The sequence below is a fragment of the Felis catus genome, chromosome A2 (genome assembly GCF_018350175.1).
Source record: "Felis catus isolate Fca126 chromosome A2, F.catus_Fca126_mat1.0, whole genome shotgun sequence".
In the NCBI taxonomy this organism is placed as follows: Eukaryota; Metazoa; Chordata; class Mammalia; order Carnivora; family Felidae; genus Felis; species Felis catus.
In genome coordinates, this window is record NC_058369.1 from 106,502,204 (window position 1) to 106,516,765 (window position 14,562).

A 14,562-nucleotide genomic window follows, 5' to 3' on the forward strand; every position below is an offset into this window, starting at 1 on the left:
TTGTAATGACCTCTAAAGACAGAATGATTAGTCATGAACTAAACCTTGTGGCCCCGAGCTATTCTCTAGGGGTCAAAGATAACAGAGTCCTAGACATGTAGTCTCAAATGATTTCAGAACAGGAAGAAGAAAGCTTGGGAAGACAAGACATTTTTCCTGTGGTGTGTCTTTGCCAACACTGTTTTAAGTCAGTTATTGGATTACGATCTGTTTGTCACTGATTTATACTACAAGTAACTATAAAATAAACAGTTTACCTCTCTTGGTTAAAATGATGGCTGCATGTTTTAAATATTACATGTGGCCTGACTTTGACTCCAGGTTGCCATTGACAACCCTGAGCTGATAACATACCTTCGCTGTGACTTTGCTTCCACCTCTATAAAATAGGGATCATTTATTCATTCATTCAGCACACGTTTATTGATTATGACACCTGTCAAGATAGGATGGGTTATGCTGTGGTAATATACTCCGTAACTCTCAATGGCTGCACACCACAAGTATACTTCTCTGTCCTGCAAATTCACTCTGGATCCTCCATGTGTACACTCAGCATTCCAATCTGCTGCACTCTTTTGGCAACCCGTATGAACATGAGCTTCCAAGACCTTTACACAAGGAAGAAAAAGGAGGCTGAAGAGTCAAGAATCAACAATTAAATAGCCACCAAGAAATAATATTTACATTTTCACTTGCATTTCCTTGACAAAGCATGTGTTACGTCCACCCCCTAACTTCAGAATGTTGGGAATGAACCCTTCCCCCTTGTGACAAAAGAATAGATCGGCTCTCATTGGCAGTGCAAGTGCCCATCACAATCACCTTCAGGGTGTCAGAAGCTGTCGTTAACTCAGCTAATAGAACAGCATCCAGAAAAGTCTAAATCATTAGACCTCATTGATCTTTAATTATAATAACGATGATGGGGTAGGGTTTTATAGATATAAACAGATAGACAATATAAAATACAGCACAGAATGCTAAATGTTATAGGAGAAAAGAAAGTAGGCTAAGTGGGATAGCAAATGGAAGGAAAAAAGACAGCAGTAGTTGCTTAAAATTTATTTTTAATGTCATTGGAAAGTGTGGAAGACTGTATTGATAAGGTGGTATTTGAGTAGGGACGTAGAGGAAACAAACTATCTGGAAAATGAAACAGCAAATGTAAAGAATTTGAGGCAGTAAAGGTGTATTTTAGCATTTCAAGAAACAACTATAATACCCATATGGCTAGAAATGAGTAAGTAACAGAATAAAAAATAAAGAGATCCGAGTAGCAAGGAGAGGTGAGATCTTGTCCAGACTTCTAGATCTTGGCAAGCATATTGCTCTTGCTTCAGGTACAATGGGGAATTTGGGCATAAAAATAACATTATTTGATTTAAAACTTAAAAGGATCACCCTTGCTGTGTGGAGTACAGATTTTGGCAGTGTGAGTAGGAACTGGAATAAAAAGCTGTTGTAATAATTCAGCATGATAATTATTATCAGAATTATATCAGAATGTAATTGTTATCAGAAATGACAATTATTCTAAAATGTAAGGTGGAGGCGAATGGTGGGCAGTAAGTTAATTCTGAATTTTTAGAAGCTATTGACCACAAAATTTCCAGATGTATTGGAATAGTCAGGTAAAGAGTTAATGAAAAGTAATTTTAAGTTTTGTGATAAGAAAAACTGGAAAAATTAATTTGTCTTTTATTGAGATGTGGAAGACTACGATATTAGATTACGGGAGTTGGAAATGAAGAGTTTATTATTGGACATGCACTGTATCAAATGCATTTTAACTATGTCAGTAAAGAATTAGTATAAATGGTGGAGGGCACTTGTTGGGATGAGCGCTGGGTGTTATATGTAAGGGATGAATCACTTGGTTCTACTCCTGAAACCAATACTGCACCATATGTTAACTAACTTGAATTTATATACATAAATTTTTTTAAAAGTTTACAAAACCTCATGTTTGTTCATAATAATATAAAAAATAGTGTAAATTGCTGGATTTACAATTTCAAGTCTGAAGTTAACATGAAAGTTCTATGCTGGGATAAATATATGGGAGTCACCAATATTTCAAATATTCTTAAATCACCTAGGAAGTGATTGCAAAATAGGGGAAATATGTGATAAGGAAGTCCTCATATATTCTGTAGTATAATAGTAAAAAGAAATTAGTAGAGAGAGAGAGAATATACATTCCAGTAAAGAAGCAAAGAAGCAATGACGTCAAGAGAAAATCATGTCTAGAAACCGATATGAAAAAAGTGTTTTGAGAAAGGAATGTGATCAATTGTGCTAAATGCTGCTGGATAATTCAAATAAAGGCAAACAGATCATCAGTAGTAACAATGGTCAGTTTATACATATTCTCATGGAGATAAATGACATGATATATACAAACCATTAAGCCTAATGTTTACTTAGTAGGAATTCAATAAATGTGTTACTGTTTTGAGGGCCACCTGGGTCACTCAGTCGGTTAAACATACAACTCTTGATTTCAGCTCAGGTCATGATCTCACTGTTCGTGGGATGGAGCCCTATATTGGGCTCTGTTCTGACAATGTGTAGCCTGCTTGGGATTCTTGGACTTATTCTCTCTCTCTCTCTGTCTCTGAACCTCTCCCACTCATTCTCTTTCTCTCTCACTTACTCCCCCTCTCTGTCTCCCTCAACATAAATAAACTGTAACAAAATATTACTATTTGAGGCGGGTGTTATCCTGTTGTGATAGTTCATTCATCTGTTGTGACTGATTTTAATGATATTCAAATGCATAAAGATTCATGGTACTCAACAACCAGTGTAATCTAGAAGAAAAAGTTTGAGGGAGAATGCCAGTCTCACTCTGTCATCTTCAAAGGATACACATAGTTTGAAGAAAAAAAGTTACCTATGTGATTTTAGACAGAGGACAGATAATGAACAAAGGCATCAAAAGTAAGAGAATAGGGCATATTGTAAGATCTAAATTGGTTGTTATAATTAAAGGAGAAGGAAGTATATTGTGATGCTGGAAAGGGCAACTGAAATGTCAGGCATGGGCTATTTTATAAAGGTTTATATGTGTCATTCCAAAAAAGTTCTAAATTTGTCTTTTTTTCCCAATATATGAAATTTGTCAAATTGGTTTCCATACAACACCCAGTACTCATCCCAAAAGGTGCCCTCCTCAATACCCATCACCCACCCTCCCTTCCCTCCCACCCCCCATCAGCCCTCAGTTTGTTCTCAGTTTTTAAGAGTCTCTTATGCTTTGGCTCTCTCCCACTCTAACCTCTTTTTTTTTCCTTCCCCTCCCCCATGGGTTCCTGTTACGTTTCTCAGGATCCACATAAGAGTGAACACATATGGTATCTGTCTTTCTCTGTATGGCTTATTTCACTTAGCATCACACTCTCCAGTTCCATCCACGTTGCTACAAAAGGCCATATTTCATTCTTTCTCATTGCCACATAGTACTCCATTGTGTATATAAATCATATCTTCTTTATCCATTCATCAGTTGATGGACATTTAGGCTCTTTCCATAATTTGGCTATTGTTGAGAGTGCTGCTATAAACATTGGGGTACAAGTGCCCCTATGCATCAGTACTCCTGTATCCCTTGGGTAAATTCCTAGCAGTGCTACTGCTGGGTCATAGGGTAGGTCTATTTTTAATTTTCTGAGGAACCTCCACACTGTTTTCCAGAGTGGCTGCACCAATTTGCGTTCCCACCAACAGTGCAAGAGAGTTCCCTTTTCTCCACCTCCTCTCCAGCATCTATAGTCTCCTGACTTGTTCATTTTGGCCACTCTGACTGGCATGAGGTGATATCTGAGTGTGATTTTGATTTGTATTCCCCTGATGAGGCGCAACATTGAGCATCTTTTCATGTACCTGTTGGCCATCCAGATGTCTTCTTTAGAGAAGTGTCTATTCATGTTTTCTGCCCATTTCGTCACTGGGTTATTTGTTTTTCGGGTAAATTTGTCTTTTAACGCAAGGGAGTACCACTGAAAATTTTTAAGCAAGGAAACATAACCTCTTCAATAAGTTATTAAAAATTCACTCTAGAGGCACCTGGGTAACTCAGTCGGTTAAGCTTCCGACTTCCGCTCAGGTCATGATCTCACAGTTTGTGACTTCGAGCCCCACATTAGGCCCTCTGCTGTCAGTGCAGGTCTTCTGATCCTCTGTCTCCCTCTCTCTACCCCTCTTCTAGTCTAGCTCTCTCTCTCTCTCTCTCTCTCTCTCAAAAATAAAACATTAAAAGAAATTTCCTCTAGCAAAAAAAAAATGGAGAATGGATTTGAAATATGAAAAATGTAATCTGAAAATCAACTATTAGAACAGTCAAGGTGAAAATATTTAGTGTTGAATTAAGTTAATGATAATATGTTTGAAAAGGGGAGGAAGTATTTGTGAAATATATTTAAAAATTCAGATAATTTGATAAATTGGATATAAATTGAAGAAGAATAAAGATGAAATATCTTAGATAACTTCCAAATCTCTATGAATGTGTCTTGCTCAATAATGATTCCACTAACCAACATAAAAATACCTTATAAAAAACTGAAATTTAGAAAGGAGTGAATAATTCTCTTTTTGATTGATTGGCTTTGAAACAGCTTGGAATGGACAGGACACTGTTGTGAGTATAAATTTCAAGTCTAGTAAAGAAGATATAATTTTGGTGGTTATTGAATTAGAAGACATCAGCATGAAAGTGGTGACTGAGCTCAGTTTCTTTTTTATTCTGTTTTTTGTTGTTTGTTTTGTTTGTTTCTTTGTTTTTTAGTATTTTGCCCAGTGCACATAGAGTGAGATTAGAATAGTGTCTGGGATGGCCCACTGGATAAATCCTTGTTAAGACAAGCTATTGCATGTCAACTTGAACATTATTTATTGATTAACCCATCATCATTTTAAGAAAAGAGTTTCAGTCCTTCTAGGCACTAGGAAAGTTACTTGATCAATAATTGAATATTCTAGTTAACTTAAAAACATATGGTCAAGGGAAATGTGTTAATGGACAAGTGTTTCACTGAGGAAAACACAGAAAATATTACTGTAGTACAAAATTTAAGTGAACAATCCTATAGATGAATGGGTGAGTTTTACTCAAGATGATATTAAAAACTTTGGTAATGTCTCTCAATAAGAAATATTCATTTTGTACAATATTAAGAGGAAATTTACCTCTGTAATAACTATGAATTATATTCATCTGTTTCTCAAGACTCTTTTTTTATCTATAAGCTTAATCCATGCATCTAAAATTGGATGTGTATTTTCTTGCTGGCTAAGTTAGGAAGATATATACACCATTTACTGCACAATAATACTGGATACACAGGAGATCACTACTGTAAGAATGGCTATCTGGAGTTGTATAATACAGAAACAGACAAGGGAAGTGTGATTTCAGCTGTTAAAGTAGTTTATTGCATTATATTGAACCAGGTTGCTTTTAGAAATGCAAATGGGTATAAGAGTTTGTAATAATGTTCAGTAATCAAAAGGATACAAAAATACAGATTTGAGGGGTACATGCACCCCATGTTTATAACAGCATTATCAACAACAGCCAAACTATGGAGAGAGCCCATATATTCCATATATAGATAGATAGTTAGATAGATTCCATATATATATAGGAAATCTATATATATGGAATCTATATATATGGAATATATCTATATATATATGGAATCTATATATATATATATATGGAATATGATATATAAATATGGAATATTACTTGGCCATCAAAAATAATGAAATCTTGTAATTTGCAATGACTTGGATGGAGCTAGAATGTATTATGCTAAGCCCAATAAGTCAATCAGAGAAAGACAAATACCATATGATTTCACACATATGTGGAATTTAAGAAACAAAAAAGACGAACGTATGGTAAGGGAGGGGGAAGAGAAAAAAGAGAAATAAACCACAAAAGACTCTTAACTATAGAGAATAAACTGGGGAGGGTGGATGGAAGGAGGTGGGTGGCAGATGGGCTAGATGGGTGATGGGTATTAAGGAGGGCAGGTGTGATGAACACTGAGTGTTGTATGTAAGGGATGGATCACTGAATTCTACTCCTAAAACCAATATTATACTGTGTGATAACTAACTACAATATAAAGAACAAAAAAGAATGTTGGGTAATACAGAGTACAATGTTTTGGATCAGTCTCTCTCTCTCTCTCTCTCTCCCCCTCCCCCTTTCTGTCTCTCTCTCTTCTCCAACATACACACATACACTCCAGACCAACAGTCAGATTATTAGGTTAGTCAGAGAGGAAGGCATGCTATATGAGTCAGGCCACCTAGACAGCTTTTACCATAGTTAAAGCAGTGATGCAAAGGCAAAAAAACAGTTACCTTTCAGGCTGAGGTCAGTCTTCACACAAGGGTGAGGGGTTCTCACCAAGTTATTTATTGTAGCTCATTTGTTGTAGCTCCTGCTGACTAAACTTCCAGATGTCCCTTGTGTTTTCATCTTTTTTTTTTTTTAACTTGAAATTTAATTGGTTTGTGAGCTACCAATATCCTCCTTAGAGGTTCCTTTTGCTTAAGTAAGTCAGTGTTACTTTCTGGTACTTGAAATTGAGACTCATGGGTGAAATATTTTGTGGCTAAACACCTAAGGTATTTGATGCTCCATTATAAATTAAAATTATGGATAATCTAGTGTTAAAATGAATTTTTAGAAAAGGTGCTCTTAAAATCACATTCCACAATATTGCTTTCTGCTAAAATTTGCTTGAAGGTAGAAAAGGAGATATCCCTTACTTTCTTCGATCTAAATGTAGTGTGTTTGTATTTACTATTTTTGAAACTGAATAGGTAATAAATAATGAAAAAAAAAGGCCAGCCACTACCATTCAGTTCTAAGAAAGCACTGCTTTCAAAACTTGTATCCTGAAATTTACTGTTATTTTGCTGTTCTCGATGAAGATCAGCTTTATTTGTAATCAGCTGCATGATTGAGGTTCTGATTGCCTTGGAACATCAGAGGTTCCTTGGCTATTTACAAAAGTCTCAGGATGTTTACCATGGAGAGCTGGGCGGATTTGGTAAAGAGAATGTATCTCAATTTAAATTATTTTCTAGAGGTTTTCCTGAACTTTCCCTTTGGGCAAGGATTTTTTTTCACCTGTTTTTTTAAAAGCCAAATTGAACTATAAAAGATTTAACTGGTATTTTATTAGCTATCATTCATAACAATTGACTTTAAATACTAAATTTTTTGTGAAGTTCCATCCTGGTTCCTGATGGGTCTCATATTTATAAACTCCAAAGATATTTCTATATCTAGAGAGAAAAAAAAATTTTTGTTTAGTTTCCAAGGGAAGCAATTTCTACCCATGTCATTGAGCTTAAAATTTTTACTTCCTGGGGTGGATTTTAGGGAATGGGTATGGATTTTGCTGTTTTCACCAATAAACAGTATTTTTTCATAAAAGGTAAAAAGATTATACTTTTTATCGTCAAGTACAATATACCACTATATATATAGAAGAACAGTTTTTAATAGAATTATTACACAGCTTTGTGGTCACTTCAGAAAACTGCTAACAACATCATATATGCACGGGAAGGTGACTTTTTTTTTAATCTACTCATTATTTAGAAAAAACAAAAGCTTCTTAGAGAGAACAGTTAGATATTTATTTATTTGCAGAAAATAATTCCCCTTAAGTGGAAAATAAATAATATATAAAAAATCCCTCTTTGTTGTGATCATCTATTTCAATTTGGGCAATCTAGAGAATTTTAGCAGGTCTCTGAGAAAAAAAGGGCTGTAGGTAGAGTTGAGTTTTGAGTGACACCATCCTTACTGATGATTAAGAATAAATTTTATTTTTAAATTTATTTTTATTTTTTATTATTTTATTCTCATGTTAACATACAGTTTAGTCTTGGCTTCAGGAGTAGAACCCAGTGATTCATCTCTTATGTATGTCACCCAGTGCTCATTCGAAAAGTACCCTCCTTAATGCTTGTCACCCATTTAACTCACTCTTCCCACCTCCACCACCCCCCCCCATTAACCCCCAGTTTGTACTCTGTATTTAAGAGTCTCTTATGGTTCGCCTCCTTCTCTTTTTTTTTTTATCTTATTTTTCCTTCTAAAAAAAAGATAAATTTTAAAAATATTCAAGCTTTCATTACATTCCTAACTCCAAACTTTTAATGCCAGTGTGACTTAACATACAATTAACTGCAACTTCTGAAAGGAACTAAAATCAGTCTTCAAATGTTCCTAAAATTTGCTTCTCAAAAATATAAATTTTACAACAGTCAAGCCACTGTTTAAATCAGGTACCTGCCGCATAAATCAAAGTCTAAAGTCTTAGTGGCTCACCTTCTGCCCAAAATGATGTCGGATATGGACAACTGGACCTCCTCCTGCTTGTAGCCATGCCAACTGAAACCCATGGCCTCCACAGCTATGGAGGGGCCTTTGAGTCAAGTACACCGGCTTGTTATTGACTCAGCCCAGAAGTGATACAGACCCGTTCTGCTCACTCTTCATTGGTCAGAAGTACTTATATGGCTCCAAACTAACTCTAACATTGCTGGGAAATGCCAAGGAGCATATGTAATTTTTTATGAGGCTACCCACATTAAGAAAGTCTATCCCTTTTTCCACCAAAGCTGTATCATTGATTGAAAAATTTTCACCAAAAAATGATTTGGTACCTAACTCAACAAATGCAACTAAAGTATTATAAATTATTAGGGCAAATAAGGAAGAGAGAAAAAAACTAACTTCAAATTTTGAAATTATTGCAATCAGTAGTTTTATTTTCATCACCCTGGAAGAACAACTTGTCCATGCTTAAAGTCACCCTGTAAGTGATAATACAAATACAATTACATTATAAAACTTAGCTCTTTTAAAATTTGACATGATATCCCATCAGTTTGAATCATTCTGAAATTAGATAGTAACTTTGGAAAGCTAAAAGAAAAGCTTTGGGAATTTTTTTTCTTTTTTTTTTCCCCTTGAAATAATTGTCTTTTATTTGGCAGGAAAATATCAGCTCAGGACTCTGCAATGGCATTATAACTCAGGCCCAGAATAGTGATTTCCCCAAAGTGAGAATTCCACGATATTTGAAATTTTTAGTTAATTTTAAGGATATTGTATAGACATAGTCCTCTTTAATTACCTCCAGGTTCTCCAACTTCTTATAAGGAGAGATAATGCAAGCAAACATTCAGAAACTTAGTTTCTCGAAGGAAGGGAGAAGCTAGCTAGCATTTACTAAAGTCTTACATGCTGGGCACGAAACAAATTTTCTCCTATAAACCTCACAAAAAGTAGTACTGTTATTATATTTTTAAATAATTGAGGAAATTGAAGCATTCAGTTAATAAGTGAAAGAGCTTGAATTATAATTGCAATTTGGCTCCAAAGTATCTCTTCTTTCTTCTAAACCTTAAACCATAAGTCTATAAAGTTTTTCATAGCACGTCCACACTATTTAAAAAAATTAATTAAGGATATCTGATACATAGGCACTTCTGCATTGGTATATATTTTCTGTTTTAAAAAAAATGTTTATTTATTTTTGAGAGAGAGAGAGAGAGTGAGGGGTCAGGAGCAGAGAGAGGGAGACAGAATCCTAAGCAGGCTTCACTCTTGTCAGCACAGAGCCTGATGCCAGGCTTGAATTTACAAACCGAACCATGAGATCATGACTTGAGCTGAAATCAAGAGTTGGAAGTTTAACTGAATGAGCTGCCCGGTGCCCCTGTATATATTTTCTACAGTGCACTAGGTACATTATTAAATAAGCACAAACATAGACATTTTGAACAGGTAAAGAACAAAAAGATAGAAATAGAGTTTCTAATACTTAAGTCAGTACAATATTTTGTGCATTTCTCTATAAAGACACTGTGGAAAACAGACTCTTTTTTAAACTTTTTAGTTTCAGATAATTATAAATTCACAAGAATTTGCAAAGAAAAATAGTACGGAAATTCATTCAGCTTCTTCTGATGGTAACACCTTACATATAAAAATGAGGAAATGATATTGACACATTACAGTTACTTAGACTAGAGACTTTATTCAAAAATCACCACCCCAAAGGAGATTTTTATGAACAAAATGATCTTATCATTTATAAAAATAAGAAAATATTCCATGATACATTTGGAATGTCCTTTTCAATTCACCAAGTTCTTAAAATGTATAATCAACAAGCCAGTGAAAGTTAATAGTTCTTCCAGGATGTCAGTACTTCTCAGTGTCTAAGAGTACATCCTCAGCCTTAGTATGTAACCCAATATCAACATTTATTCTGTGCCTCAGTTTACTCATCTTTATAATGGAGCTAATAAAGGTATCTATCTCACAGGGTATTAGCTATTATTAGTAGTATTATTCTTCAAGTTCCAGATGAATCGATGTACTCAGAGAATTCAACCCAATTACCTAAAATCCAGTTACTAATTAAATACAAAGCCGGATTTAAGTTCAGTGACTCTACCTGAGTGGTGTTTTTGTTTTTTCTTTCTGCTTATGTTTATTTATGTTTGAGAGAGAGATAGAGTGTGAGCTGGGAAGGGGCAGAGAGAGAGGGAGACATAGATCCTAAACAGGCTTCAGGCTCTGAGCTGTCAGCGCAGAGCCTGATGCTGGGCTGGAACTTACAAACTGCAAGATCATGACCTGAGTCAGAATCGGGCACTTAACTGACTGAACCACCCAGGAGCCCCTGAGTGCAGTTTCTGCCATGCTACCTGCCTCCTTCCAAGGAAAAGAAAAGAGATGGAATAGAAAATAATACAGCGTAACTCCCATTTTACACTATTCTCAACATTTCTAGACCTTTCATTCGTAGTTTAGTGCTTCCTTTTGTTAATTATCTTTATCAAAAAATGAGAACTCTGGTTTTCCCTTTAGGTAAAAGATTCCAAACTGTAGTTGTCGTTTATATTTCCATTTAATTCTTTTTAAAATTTTTTATCTTATAAAGACTTTCGTTATGTAAGTCTTTAGCAGCAAGAGTGAGTTATACATACAGACAAGCAAGCAAACAATTCATTGTAATTTATCTGAGGTGTTGCCTAAAAGGCTGCTAGAGTATTAGTAGATAATTCTCAGTTAAAGACAAATTAGTTGTTACAGATCAATATGTAAACCAAATCATTAAGCATCAATTTCTCTTGTGCAAACTTACTCAACCCCAGGTTTTAAGAAAACATCACGTTAAACATAGACGTGTTCTGGTAAAAGCCACAGTATGAGACTAGAGCCAATTTCAGTCTAAAATCACAATGAATAGTTTTTCCAGTCATATGGGGAATTTTTATTTAATTTTCTAACATTTTCTCAAAGTAGTCTGCACACGGGTTTTGGTAAGTGTAAACATTAACTGTTGCTATTATCCTAGTTTTATTTTAAAAGAATTATATTTACTATACCTACAAATAGTTCACACGAAGCAAGAAACCTAATATTTATATTTTACAATAAATATTATGAATATCTCTCTCAGGGAAAGGAAACTGTTTAGATAATCTGCGTTTCACAGAAAATCTTGCTTCTAAATCTTAGAGGCTATAGTTTTTTTGTTTTAACTTTTTTCATTTTAGAGACAATTTTCACTATAAAAGTAAAAGAGTGCCTTTTAGCTATAGTTCAGAAACTTTTTTTTTTTTGCAAAGGGGGGAAAATTATGGAAGCTGTAAATAAATAATGATTGCCAAAGATCAGAGGAATTTTACATAAGACCAAAGCAATTTAATCTGATGCTTTGATACAAGTTTGTAAATAATTCAGCATAATGATAATAGTGGCATCTTGAGAATTCCCAGCAACTGAGTTGTCCTTGAAGGTATTAGAAGATGATTAGAAATTGAATAGTTTTAAGTCATGAGTTAATTTTTGATTTTTCTTCCAATGTGGGGGTGAAGTGTACTCTTTTAAATAGTTGCTACCCAATCTCTTTAATGTAAATACCAAAAATGTCCTCTGTGTAGTAGAATCCACTTAGCCAGAGGCAGAATAGCTGGTTATTTCCCTAAGACTCAAGAATTCAAAATCAGTAGAATTTTAATAATTTTGTGCTTCACACATGTTATCTTCAGCCAATTTTTCCTCATCTCCTTAGAAACACGCGGGCACATATGATCCGAAAAGGCCTGATTTTCAGACTGGAGTAAACCAATCCTTGCTCAGTGGGTCAGTTTTGCCACACTTCCACCTAGCTTAATCTTTGGCAGGTTACTTTTTTTTCTTTCCAGGAGCTTAGATTTCCTCATGGGTAAAATAAAGAAATTGGACTCTGTGATCTCCATGATCTCCTCTAGTTCTGAAACGCTCCAAGCATATTGCTTTCTAAATAATTTCTAAAAGAGAAGGGTCTTCATTACCAGCTTCTTTCTATTTGTCCAGCCAGCCAGAGAATTACTGACAGTTCTGTAGACTCCAGGCTGCTTCATAAACCCATGCTGATTCTTGTGTAAATGGAAAACCCTTCTGCTTTCTTTTGTAAAGGAAGCATCTTCTCATCCCTCTACACCTCATTCAATTGCCCTCCCTCTGAAAAATCTTATTCCAGCCTTGCAAAGTTTATTACTTTCTCCCTTAAACCATCACTTTTAGTGGTATGTTTCTCTATTTTCACACCCATCATTGCAGATGTTAATATTCTTTTAGTATCCATGCGCCCAAATAAATTAATTTCTTTGAGGATAGATTCATGTTTTGTCTTTGTTTTTCCACAAGTGATGGATTATACACTGTGAATACTCAATAAATTTCTGGTAAATGAAAGACAGTTAAATAGTTAATAAGGTAAGCACATATTCATTTTAAAAAAGGCTGGAAGATATAAGATTGAGATAATGCTGTTAGTTCTATTATTAATTTTGTCTACTTGTATAAATTACCTCAACTTACTGAGCCCTTTGGTCGAGTATCACGAATATTGCAAACAATGCCTAGCTTACTGGATTAGTTTCATGCTTATGCAGTATAATATTAAGTTAAATTATCTAAGTAGATATGTTATTAATTAAAATTATACACACACATGCATGCATATATGTAAACTACTTTAAAACTGCCAAGAGACATGTCATTGTAAGGGATTATTATTATATCTGGTCAACCACCACATATAATAGTGAAAATTCCCTACTCTAGATCTATCAGATACAGATTTTTTCTTTAGTTATCAAAAATGCCTTTTAAACATCTTGGTGGGAAAGTGCGGTTCAAGGCTCCAGCTAACAGAGGAGTTAATAATAACTGAAAAATCATAATAGTTTTCCAAATATCAAGATGTCCTCGAGAAAGTACTTTCCAGCTGGGTCAGTTAACATTGTTCTTTTCTTTATTAAGATACCATCCTTTGCACAATACGAAATTGAACTTTAGAAACATCTGATTTTACATCACTAGTGAACCATATGCCAGTGACTTTTTATTTTGTTCTTTTTTTAACTTTATTTTACATAGTTAGCCACAAAACTATATTTTCTATGAGAAAATGACATTTTCTCCTAATTGTTATAAAAAGTTGAGGAATGGAAAACTTGAACTTAGTTTGTTCCATTGGCTCACACTGGTCAATGGAAGATATACAACTCCCCTGTAGCCCTTCTTGTTACAGCAAGCAACATAAATGGTCAGAATGCCAAAGTCCAGGAAGGTCCATGGAGAACATATCTCACCTCAGGATGCAAGACTCACCGTGCTGACTAATCATACAGTATGCATGCAGTTAAAATAGCATTACTTAAAGCCTGCATATGTCGTGAGCTTTCTACTTTTTCCTATCACACTAAAATGAAAACAGTGAATATCGATATGATGAAATGAACCAGGTGATTGTGATACATGTAAGTTTTACTAAGCACCATTTACTAAGCACATTTTCAAGGTAAAATTAATAATCCAAACAGTAGAAACAAATAGAGAACTGGCATACATCCATATTTTCTCTTGGAGAAAGCAAAAAAAAAATGCCATCAGAGGTGACACTTTTCTTCACTCAGATGCAGGATATTATGTACATTTAGAAAAAGTTGATGTCTGATGAGAAAAAAACAATGTTTATAATGCTATTCAAGATGAAAGTACAAAAAAATAATGTTCAGGTTAGGATGTATGCCTGTATAAAGGCAAAGATTTGATACATAGATTAATAACTGTGTGTAGGCATAAATATAGCTACAGAAATCACTATAGACACAATTATACACCTAGATATCCATTACTGCAACAACACACAACTTTAGAAATAGTATTAAACTCCATACTCCATCTCTTCCAACACTCTACAACATGTGATTTTCCAATAGAGCCTCCTTACTTACTCTCAGCCCTCTGTTCTTACTTCAATTGCACTCATCTATTCCCTTATAGAGAACACACTTTATGATACATTTTGGGTATTCGTTTTCTCTAGTATTGTTAAACTAATGATGGTTTACCACCAAGAACAGTGTCTGCTTCTTGACTCTGTCTGAAAGCCCACTCAACCTTTATTTTCTTCTCCTTGAAAACTTTTATGGATGGTGTAGATTTTCTAA

General features: G+C 34.6%; 1 long non-coding RNA gene across 1 annotated transcript; it reads right to left on the minus strand.

Moving 5' to 3' along the window:
- Nucleotides 1-400: 400 nt before the first annotated feature.
- On the minus strand, nucleotides 401-759 carry LOC109497475. Its single transcript, XR_002153702.3, has 2 exons — nucleotides 688-759; nucleotides 401-611 (listed from the first exon to the last, which is right to left on the minus strand). It is a non-coding gene; the product is annotated as an uncharacterized LOC109497475 (long non-coding RNA).
- Between the last annotated feature and the right edge of the window lie 13,803 nt (nucleotides 760-14,562).